We start from the raw sequence: 11,320 nt of genomic DNA, 5'->3' as shown, positions 1-11,320 counted from the left end.
TGGAGACACAAAAAACCCTTCAAAAAATCAGTGAATCCAGGAGCTGGTTTTTTGAAAAGATCAACAAAATTGATAGACCGCTAGCAAGACTAATAAAGAAGAAAAGAGAGAAGAATCAAATAGACGCAATAAAAAATGATAAAGAGGATATCACCACTGATCCCAGAGACATACAAACTACCATCAGAGAATACTATAAACACCTCTACGCAAATAAACTAGAAAATCTAGAAGAAATGCATAAATTCCTCGACACAAACTCCCTTCCAAGGCTAAACCAGGAAGAAGTTGACTCTCTGAATAGACCAATAACAGGCTCTGAAATAGAGGCAATAATTAATAGCCTATCAACCAAAACAAGTCCAGGACCAGACGGATTCACAGCCGAATTCTACCAGAGGTACAAGGAGGAGCTGGTACCATTCCTTCTGAAATTATTCCAATCAATAGAAAAAGAGGGAATCCTCCCTAACTCATTTTATGAGGCCAGCATCATCCTGATACCAAAGCCGGGCAGAGACACAACAAAAAAAGAGAATTTTAGACCAATATCCCTGATGAACATCGAGGCAAAAATCCTCAATAAAATACTGGCAAACTGAATCCAGCAACACATCAAAAAGCTTATCCACCATGATCAAGTGGGCTTCATCACTGGGATGCAAGGCTGGTTCAACATACACAAATCAATAAACATAATCCAGCATATAAACAGAACCAAAGACAAAAACCATATGATTATCTCAATAGATGCAGAAAAGGCCTTTGACAAAATTCAACAACCCTTCCTGCTAAAAACTCTCAAGAAATTAGGTATTGATGGGATGTATCTCAAAATAATAAGAGCTATCTATGACAAACCCACAGCCAATATCATACTGAATGGGCAAAAACTGGAAGCATTCCCTTTGAAAACTGGCACAAGACGGGGATGACCTCCCTCACCACTCCTATTCAACATAGTGTTGGAAGTTCTGGTCAGGGCAATCAGGCAGGAGAAGGAAATAAAGGGTATTCAATTAGGAAAAGAGGAAGTCAAATTGTCCGTGTTTGCAGATGACATGATTGTATATCTAGAAAACCCCATTGTCTCAGCCCAAAATCTCCTTAAGCTGATAAGCAACTTCAGCAAAGTCTCAGGATACAAAATCAATGTGCAAAAATCACAAGCATTCTTATACACCAATAACAGACAAACAGAGAGCCAAATCATGAGTGAACTCCCATTCACAATTGCTTCAAAGAGAATAAAATACCTAGGAATCCAACTTACAAGGGATGTGAAGGACCTCTTCAAGGAGAACTACAAACCACTGCTCAATGAAATAAAAGAGGATAGAAACAAATGGAAGAACATTCCATGCTCATGGGTAGAAGAATCAATATCGTGAAAATGGCCATACTGCCCAAGGTAATTTATAGATTCAATGCCATCCCCATCAAGCTACCAATGACTTTCTTCACAGAATTGGAAAAAACTACTTTAAAGTTCATATGGAACCAAAAAAGAGCCCACATTGCCAAGTCAATCCTAAGTCAAAAGAACATAGCTGGAGGCATCATGCTACCTGACTTCAAACTATGCTACAGTAACCAAAACAGCATGGTACTGGTACCAAAACAGAGATATAGACCAATGGAACAGAACAGAGCCCTGAGAAATAATGCCGCATATCTACAGCCATCTGATCTTTGACAAACCTCACAAAAACAAGAAATGGGGAAGGGATTCCCTATTTAATAAATGGTGCTGGGAAAACTGGTTAGCCATATGTAGAAAACTGAAACTGGATCCCTTCCTTATACCTTATACAAAAATTAGTTCAAGATGGATTAAAGACTTGAATATTAGACCTAAAACCATAAAAACCCTAAAAGAAAACCTAGGCAATACCATTCAGGACATAGGCATGAGCAAGGACTTTATGTCTAAAACACCAAAAGCAATGGCAACAAAAGCCAAAAGTGACAAATGGGATCTAATTAAACTAAAGAGCTTCCGCACAGCAAAAGAAACTACCATCAGAGTGAACAGGCAACCTACAAAATGGGAGAAAATTTTTGCAATCTACTCATCTGACAAAGGGCTAATATCCAGAATTTACAATGAACTCAAACAAATTTACAACAAAAAAAACCCCATCAACAAGTGGGTGAAGGATATGAACAGACACTTCTCAAAAGAAGACATTTATGAGCCAAAAGACACGTGATAAAATGCTCATAATCACTGGCCATCAGAGAAATGCAAATCAAAACCACAATGAGATATCATCTCACACCAGTTAGAATGGCGATCATTAAAAAGTCAGGAAACAACAGGTGCTGGAGAGGATGTGGAGAAATAGGAACACTTTTACACTGTTGGTGGGACTGTAAACTAGTTCAACCATTGTGGAAGTCAGTGTGGCGATTCCTCAGGGATCTAGAACTAGAAATACCATTTGACCCAGCCATCCCATTACTGGGTATATACCCAAAGGATTATAAATCATGCTGCTATAAAGACACATGCACACGTATGTTTATTGAGGCACTATTCAGAATAGTAAAGACTTGGAACCAACCCAAATGTCCAACAATGATAGACTGGATTAAGAAAATGTGGCACATATACACCATGGAATACTATGCAGCTGTAAAAAATGATGAGTTCACGTCCTTTGCAGGGACATGGATGAAGCTGGAAACCATCATTCTCAGCAAACTACCGCAAGGACAAAAAACCAAACACTGCATGTTCTCATTCATAGGTGGGAATCGAACAATGAGAACACATGGACACAGGAAAGGGAACATCACACACCAGGCCCTGTTGTGGGGTGGGGGGAGGAGGGAGGGATAGCATTAGGAGATATACCTAATGTTAAATGACGAGTTACTGGGTGCAGCATACCAACATGGCACATGTATACATATGTAACAAGCCTGCACGTTGTGCACATGTACCCTAAAACTTAAAGTATAATAAGAAAAAAAACAAGGACAGGAAGACTCAATATTGTTAAGATGTCAATTCTTCCTAACAGATCTATAGAGACTTGATGAAATCTCAATTAAAATCTCAACAAGCTATTTTTTGGTTATTGACAAACAGATTCCACAGTTTATATGAAAAGTCAAAAGACCCAGAATAGAAAACAAAATATTAAAGGAGAAAAACAAAGTCAGAAGGCTGACATATTGGACCTCAAGACTTACCACAAAGCTATAGCAGTCAAGAGGGTGTGGTATTGGGGAAAGAACAGAAAAGTAGACAAATGGAACAGAATAGGGAGCACAGAAATAGGCCTACACAAGTATAGTCAACTGATCCTTGACAAAAGACAAAGGCAACCCAATGGAGAAAAATCATTTTTTCAACAAATGGTGCTGGAACAACTGAACACCCACAAGCAAAAAATAAAAAGATTCTAAACACAGACCTTACACTTTCACAAAAATCAACTCAAAATGGATCACAGACATATATGCAAAATGCAAAACTACAAAACTCCTAAAAGACAAGATAGGAGAAACTGAAGGTAACTTTGGCAATGACCTTTCTTTAAATCACATTTTATCGCAGTTTATTTGTAGAAGCAATTAGAAATCAGAATACTGAAAAATGCTTTGCTATACATCAAAATTTCCTTTTTTTTTTAAATTACGAGGTGATGCCTGTACATGGGTAAGGCAATTTTTTTCTTACAATTTCTAGATATGAAGATAACTGGATTAAAACTATTAAAAATGGAATATTGGTTTCTTTCAGGCACTATTGGTTAAATTAGTGAAATTCAAAGTGGAAAAATATGCTAGATATCTATTAAAAAGGTCATTTCAGCTATGGTAGCTAATTACTCTTTTAGTAGGCATTTTAAGCGTCTTTCATAATGTATAGAAATTGAATGGCTATTAAATCATTTATTCACTTTTTAAAAATTTCAACTTTTATTTTGGATTCAGGGGTATATGTGCAGGTTTGTCACATGGTTATATGGTGTGGTGTTGAGGTTTGGGGTAAGAATGATCCCTGGTAGGCCGGGCGCAGTGGCTTACGCCTGTAATCCCAGCACTCTGGGAGGCCAAGGCGGGCGACTCACCTAAGGTCAGGAGTTCGAGACCAGCCTGGCCAACATAGCAAAACCCCATCTCTACTAAAAATACAAAAAATCAGCCAGGCATGGCTGGGTGCAGTGGCTCACACCTGTAATCCCAGCACTTTGGGAGGCCAAGGCAGGCGGATCACGAGGTCAGGAGATGGAGACCATCCTGGCTGACACGGTGAAACCCCGTCTCTACTAAAAATACAAAAAAGTTAGCCGGGCGTGGTGGTGGGCACCTGTAGTCCCAGCTACTTGGGAGGCTGAGGCAGGAGAATGGCGAGAACCCAGGAGGCGGAGCTTGCAGTGAGCCGAGATTGCGCCACTGCACTCCAGCCTGGGCGACAGAGCGAGACTCCGTCTCAAAAAAACAAAAACAAAAACAAAAAATTAGCAGAGCGTGGTGGTAGGCACCTGTAGCCCCAGCTACTTGGGAGGCTGAGGCAGGAGAATGGCATGAACCCGGGAGGCGGAGCTTGCAGGGAGGCGATATCCCCCGCCACCACACTCTAGCCTGGGTGACAGAGTGAGACCCCGTCTGGAAGAAAAAAAAAAAAAATTAAAAAATTAGCTGCGTGTGGTACCGCATGCCTGTGGTCCCAGCTACTCAGGAGGCTGAGATGGGAGGATTGCTTGAGCCCAGGAGGTTGAGGCTGTCGTTAGCTGTGATTGCACCTCTGCACTCCAGCCTGGGTGACACAGTGAGACCCTACCTTAAAAAACAAAAAAAGAAAAAAGAAAGAAGAAAATAAATGCTCTTAACTGTTCAGAAAAAAAAAAATGAATTAATGTCATATATTCTGTTAAAGTGTCAGAATGAGAAAAGATATTTTTTGACTCTTAAGTCCCCAGGAAGTTAAGTAAGCAAAGATCCTCCCAAAAGCCACTTAGATTGGAGCAAGGTGGCAGTGGGGAAAGGGTCACCTGATACCATCAGTATCCTTGCTAAATTTGAAGCAAACAGGGCATTGCATAGGGTGCAGGCGATTAGAGGTGGTCTGGGGGCATGAATACCTCCCTTTTCATGGGCAATAGGCTCTGCTGAGTGTTTATGACATGGTTTTTGGTAGCCACATCACGCTGTTGACTTACACTTACCCTTTATTTCTGAACTTTGCATATTTAGATCTTATGGATATCTAGGGAAAGCCAATTTGGCCACTACCAGGATGCAGACATGTTCAGAGGACTAGAATTCACCTCTCTATTAAGGTAAGTGTGTACAGGAATGAGTGGGGATCCTGGCTGCTTGTGCGTCCTAGTGACATATGTAGTTCATACTCTAATTTCATACTACGAACTCCAGAGCTGCTTCCCTAAGCTATTGGAAGAGCTGTGCAGGGAGGACACTGCTGTGAAAATATTGGATTGCTTCTGAAAACCTGCATTTCCAGAACCTGCTCCCTGTGAGGTTACCTTCATTCTTACGGAAAATAGCAGTTACACATTAAAGATTTTCAGCAGTCCCAAGCCGAGAACGCACACTGTAACAGCATTGTGGCAAACACAAGCACAAACAGTTATCGGTTACTGTAGTAATCAAACATTATTGTGTGAAAGCTTGGGAACAACCTTGGGAAGACAAATAGATGGGTTTCAGGACACATTCCACAGCTGTATCCTCACTTCTCATCATTTCTTTTCCCAGGGCTTAGGAGAGAGCAAACTAATCTGCATACCAATCTGTCATCTTCATTACCTAGGAGATAAACCAATTCTCCAAGGAGTTCTTTACCTCCAGCCACCAAACCTCCCCTGCAGTTTCATTTGCATTTGTATTACTCATTTGGTTGTTATTTATAAAGTGGCAGAGATTAGTTTCAGAGTAAAGTTGGATTTGGTGCTAGAGTTCATAACTACCTTTTTAAAAATAAAATTTCCTTAATAAGCCAAAAGAAGGGAGAATTGCTCCTGGGAGGATGCTGACTAGGTCTTAGGATGAAACATTCTTTCTGCACAATTCCTGATTGTGGTTGTTACTCTCCAGTCTTTGGCTACTGGTGCTGCATGAAGCCAGAAGCCTCACCTTGGAAGTAAAGTTACAAAATGATTAAAGGTGAGCAAGTATTTCTAGGGCTATTTGTTTCTATTAAAATGGAAGGGGAAGTTTTGAAATCTGGCTGCTGGCATAGAAGATATGGTTTGGATGTTTGTCCCCTCCTAATCTCATGCTAAAATGTGATTCCTAATGTTGGAGGTAAAGCCTGGTGTGAGGTGATTGGATCACGGTGGCAGATCTCTTGTGAATGGCTTCGCACCATCCCTTGGTGATGAGTTCTTGTCCAGTTCACATGAAATCTGATTGTTTAAAAGAGTTACAGACTCTCTTTCTCTGGCTCCTACTCTCACCATGTGATGCACCTGCTCCTCTTTCGCCTTCTGCCTTGATTGGAAGTTTCCTGAGGCTCTTGCCAGGAGCAGATACAGGAGGCATGCTTGTACAGCCTGCAGTACCATGAGCCAATCAAGTCTCGCTTCTTTATAAATTACCCAGCCTCAGGTATTTCTTTATAGCAATGCAAGAATGGACACAGGGAAGAAGAATCTTGGTCAAGTCAACCTGCAAGATTTGTCCTTAGTTTTGTGCTTCTCAGTGTTGCCCAAATTAAAAGATAGATTTATAAACCAGATCTCAGTGTACTGATTTACAGTGAGGGGATTCTCTTTTATGAATTCTGGAACAATTAAGCCCATTGTCCTGAGCATTGTTTTCTTAAATATAGCTCCACCTAGGGAAGGAGTCAGTAGTTGGAGCCTGGTGAATTAGATTCCAGATATACAGATTAGACTACTCTTGCAGGATTTAGGCAAAGCACAGAAGGGTCCTCTTCCGCTGACAAGGATTCTAGGTCTGCCTTCATAGCAATCTGGAAGCAACACTCACCTACACTTGAATTTCGGCTCTCCTCCATTTAGTCTTTACTTCACCATGCACCATGCCCAGCTAATTTTTAATTTTTTTGTAGAGATGGGATCTTGCCACATTGCCCAGGCTGGTCTCTTTTAATAATTATGCAACCTCAAAGAACAGTTTTCAGCTTCATCATTAGTATCATCACTCTTATGTCCTTCTAGGTTTGTATTCTTAGAGGTTGAAAGTCCATAGTTAAGTACTCAGGCAAGGAGACCTGGTTGTCCTATTCTAACTAGGCAATCTGTAGGCCTTGAGACCATTATCATTAGCTTTCTATGTCTTTAGTTTCCACATCTATATATGGGTATATAAGTAACTATCTTATCTCATGGAGCTATAATGGGGTTGTAAGAAATAATTCCTGTGAAGTTCTAAGTATGTGTGGTAGGCAGCCTCTATGGTGGCCCCAGTGAGTCTCACCTCCTGGTATTCATGTCCTTATGTAGTCCCCTCTAACAGTAAATAGGGCTGATAGGGCTAATTAAGACATACATTATATCCTTACTGAAGAATAAAGTGGCATTGCTGTCAGCATTATTCACTGAAGAAGTGGGCCTGGCAATACAGATATCAGCACACTGAAGGGGAACTTAGAATTTGACTGTTCTAGTCCTTACCCAAATTGTTCTTTTAAAAACATAGTTCTTCAAAATGCTCTCCAAAACTATCTTTCAGGTTCAAAGAAGTTTGGAGAATATTTAATACTGAACTATCCTTTTAGAGAGGCACGATGAACCTTTCTCTGATAAATTTTTATTTTCATTTTTTTCACTTTTTGTTTTTTGAGACAAAGTCTCACTGTGTTGCGCAGGCTGGAGTGTGGTGGTGCAAACACAGCTCACCGCAGACTTGACGTCCTGGGCTAAGTGATACTCCTCCTTCAGCTTCCTGAGTAGCTGGGACCACACACCACCACAGCCGGCTTTTTAATTTTTTTGTAGAGACAGGGTCTTGCCATGTTGCCCAGGCTGGTTTTGAACTCCTGGGCTCAAGTAATCCTCCCATCTTGCCCTCCCAAAGTGCTGGGATTACAGGTATGAGCCACAGCTTCTGGCCCTGATTTTTTTTTTTTAATTATTATAAAAGCAATACAGGCTCATGTAGGGGGGCAGACAAAAAACACCAACAAACTCAAAGGAGAGCCTTCTAAAGACATCTGTAGAAGACTTCAATATCTAATTGCCAAATTCCACTTAGGAATAGAAAGCAGCTGGTAAGATCCACATCAGATTCTTTATGTTCCACACACAGCCCCAAGCTGTTTGTCTAACAACATGGGCTTTGGAGCTAGTCAGCCTGGAGCCTCCCGGTTCTTCCACTTGCTTTTAGACTTTAGTTAAAAGATAACTTCTCTGTAACTCAGTTTCCTTATTAGCACAACTGGGAAAATAACTATACTAACATAAGGGAATATTGTGAGAATTTAATGAAATAACAGGCAAAGTTTTTTTTTTTTTTAAACTATTATAGACCTATTTCTGTAATGATGTATAGATTTATCTGTTTCAGATCATTGCAAAAAATAAAACCCTACTTTTATAACAAATAACAGTTTAGTGACTTTTAAAATATAATTTTGAGTGGAAAAGGTCTTTTAAAGCACGGTATGAAACTTGGAAAACATAAAAGAATGCTCAATTTGACTACATGCAAATTAGCATTTATGAACAAGAACAAACTTCACTAACAACGTTAGAAGACAAATAGCAAAATAGAAAATTGTTGTGTATAGAAAAAGCTCCCATTTCTTTAAAGCATGAAGAACTTTTCGAACTAAATAGATTAACCCAGTAGAAAAACAAACACAAACTAAGTACTGTACCTTGGACACACACATACTTTGCCAATTTGCAAACAGTCAGGAGACATGATCTTTTTCCTATGAAATTGCCATGTTTTAGAAGAGCGTTAGTGAATACACAGGGTTACTAAGTATGCATAAGAAAATGGAGGCCGGTCATGGTGGCTTACGCCCGTAATCCCAGCACTTTGGGAGGCTAAGGCGGGTGGATCACTTGAGGTCAGGAGTTCAAGACCAGCCTGGCCAACATGGTGAAACCCCGTCTCTACTAAAAATACAAAAATTAGCCAGGCATGGTGGCACGTGCCTGTAATCCCAGCTACTCAGGAGGCTGAGGCAGGAGCATTGCTTGAACCCAGGAGGTGGAGGTTGCAGAGAGGTGAGACACACTGCTGTACCCCAGCCTGGGCAACAGAGTGAGACTCTGTCTCAGGGAAAAAAAAAAAAAGAAAGAAAATGGAAATATTAATGTACTATTTGTGGAGGTAAACTGGTATAACTTTTGTTGTATCTTATAAAATGTGAATTTGAATAAAGATTTTATAAAAATGCATACCACTTGAACCAAGAATTGCACTTTCAAGACGTGGTCTACTGATATGCTTTTGCACATGCACAAAGATTTATGTATAACCATGTGGCAGTGTTTTTCGTACTTGCAAAGTTACTGGACATAGAATGTGCAAAGAGAGCTATAAAAGTTTTGTAGAAGAGAAATCTTTAATTTTTTTTTTAAACTAGCACTTACTAAACTTTGGCCTTTGAATCCTCCTTTAAGAATAACACCAGCTACAATCCATAGGAAGTAGAATTCTCTAAAAAGCACTGTAGAAAATGCTATTCTTGTAAAAACTTTACAACCATTAATTACTTGGAGCTGTGGCTTTAAGAATTATAAGCAGGAAAGTACTCAAAGACCAAAGGACTCAGCATAGAGGCAAAAACACCTGTGGTCTTTGTTTCTTGAGGAAGTTCTCTTCCTAGAAGGATTTTTTGTTGTTTTTTTGTTTTTTACCCTGGTTGAAAATGGATGACTTTAAAATTTGCATGAAAAAAGAACAAAGGAGTTCTGCTTCCTTAAAGGCTGTAGACATTAGCAAAACTGAAGGTACCTTCCACCCTAATAAAAAGTCATGTTATCTACAAGGTCCTAACTTTCCTTGAGCCCATCAGGGAGCTGAGGTCCAAAGGCAACTAGGTAGACAGAATTCCAAAGAATGACAAGGAAAGAGGCACATGAGCTCTGTCAGTTTGGGCAGCTTATCGTGCGAAGAGGGGGCCGCCGCAGAATTGGGTAAAAAAGAAAAAAGCTAAAACAAACACTACATCTTAAAGGCTAAATATGAACCAGCATGGCAGTTTAGAAACCGTGGGTGTCCCAGACATGAGAGATGACTGCTGTCACTCACCAGCTCTTTTCCAGGGACTCGCTCACAAAGACGAGGTAGGATAGGGGCCTGGAATGGTATCCCTCAGAGGCGAGGCACCTGCCATCCTCAGAGGCAAGACCTGAAGCTGCTGGTGGAGGAGAGGAAGCCCTTCAGCTTCCAGCATCCAGGCTGTCCACCACTGCTGGGAGAGCAGAGTGAGCCAAAATTGTCTACACCTGGGGGAACTGAGTTGTCTACACCTGGGGGACTTACGTGGCACTCTCTCCTGCCTTTTGGGAGCAGGAGAGGAGCAAGAATGCTGAGAAAAGTCCACTTATGTGGCCCAGGTGCTCCAGGTCTGCCTGGGTCTGAGGCTGCACCTGAGGAAACATGCCTGCCTCCACCAACAACCCAGTACCAGGTAGCCAGCACCAGTGGGCTAGCTCTGGGCAGGTGCAGAGAGGAGAGCAGCAGGGACCACTGATGGCTGAGGGTGGGGCATGAAGGGCAGGCAGCAGTGGCTCACCACTAGAGGAATTCAGATCCATGTGGCACTGAAGGTAACCTAGGACCCCAAATCCCACCTCTGCTCAGCTTACTCACCAGACTGACTCAGTTCCTACCTCCCATTCCACAGACTGGACACAGCTGAGGAAAGAAACGTGAACATTGGAGTCAGGCCAATAGAAATGGTCCAAACTGGAACCCAGTGAGAAACAAGAGTAAAAAAAGGCCAAGGGCTCTCCCTGAATGTTAGCTTGGAATCTAAGAATGTCACATGATTCTATGAAATCATATTGATAACTCTGCCTTGATATTGTTTCCTGGTTTCTTGGACCTATTAACATAGTGAAGGTTGCTGTCAGATCACTGTCTGGTGTGTGGTGCTCCTAAAACATGATGAGAGGAATTATAAGCTTCCAATATGACAATGACACTGGAAATTCCTTAAAAACAAAACAGAACCCAGCGCAGTGATTGCTCAGAGGAAGAGTTTGGTAACTTTACCTCTAATCTTTGCCGTGAATGAAGTCCTCGGTGAATAAAGGCTGGTTTTTCACCAAATGTGTCTTTTTATATCATTCCCCTTTTAAATTTGTATATTCAAATGGATCTACCCTACACAGAGGATATGCTTACAGTCATTTTC

This window comes from Pongo abelii, chromosome 8 (genome assembly GCF_028885655.2).
Source record: "Pongo abelii isolate AG06213 chromosome 8, NHGRI_mPonAbe1-v2.0_pri, whole genome shotgun sequence".
Lineage (NCBI taxonomy): Eukaryota > Metazoa > Chordata > Mammalia > Primates > Hominidae > Pongo > Pongo abelii.
Note: the sequence above shows the minus strand (reverse complement) of the source record.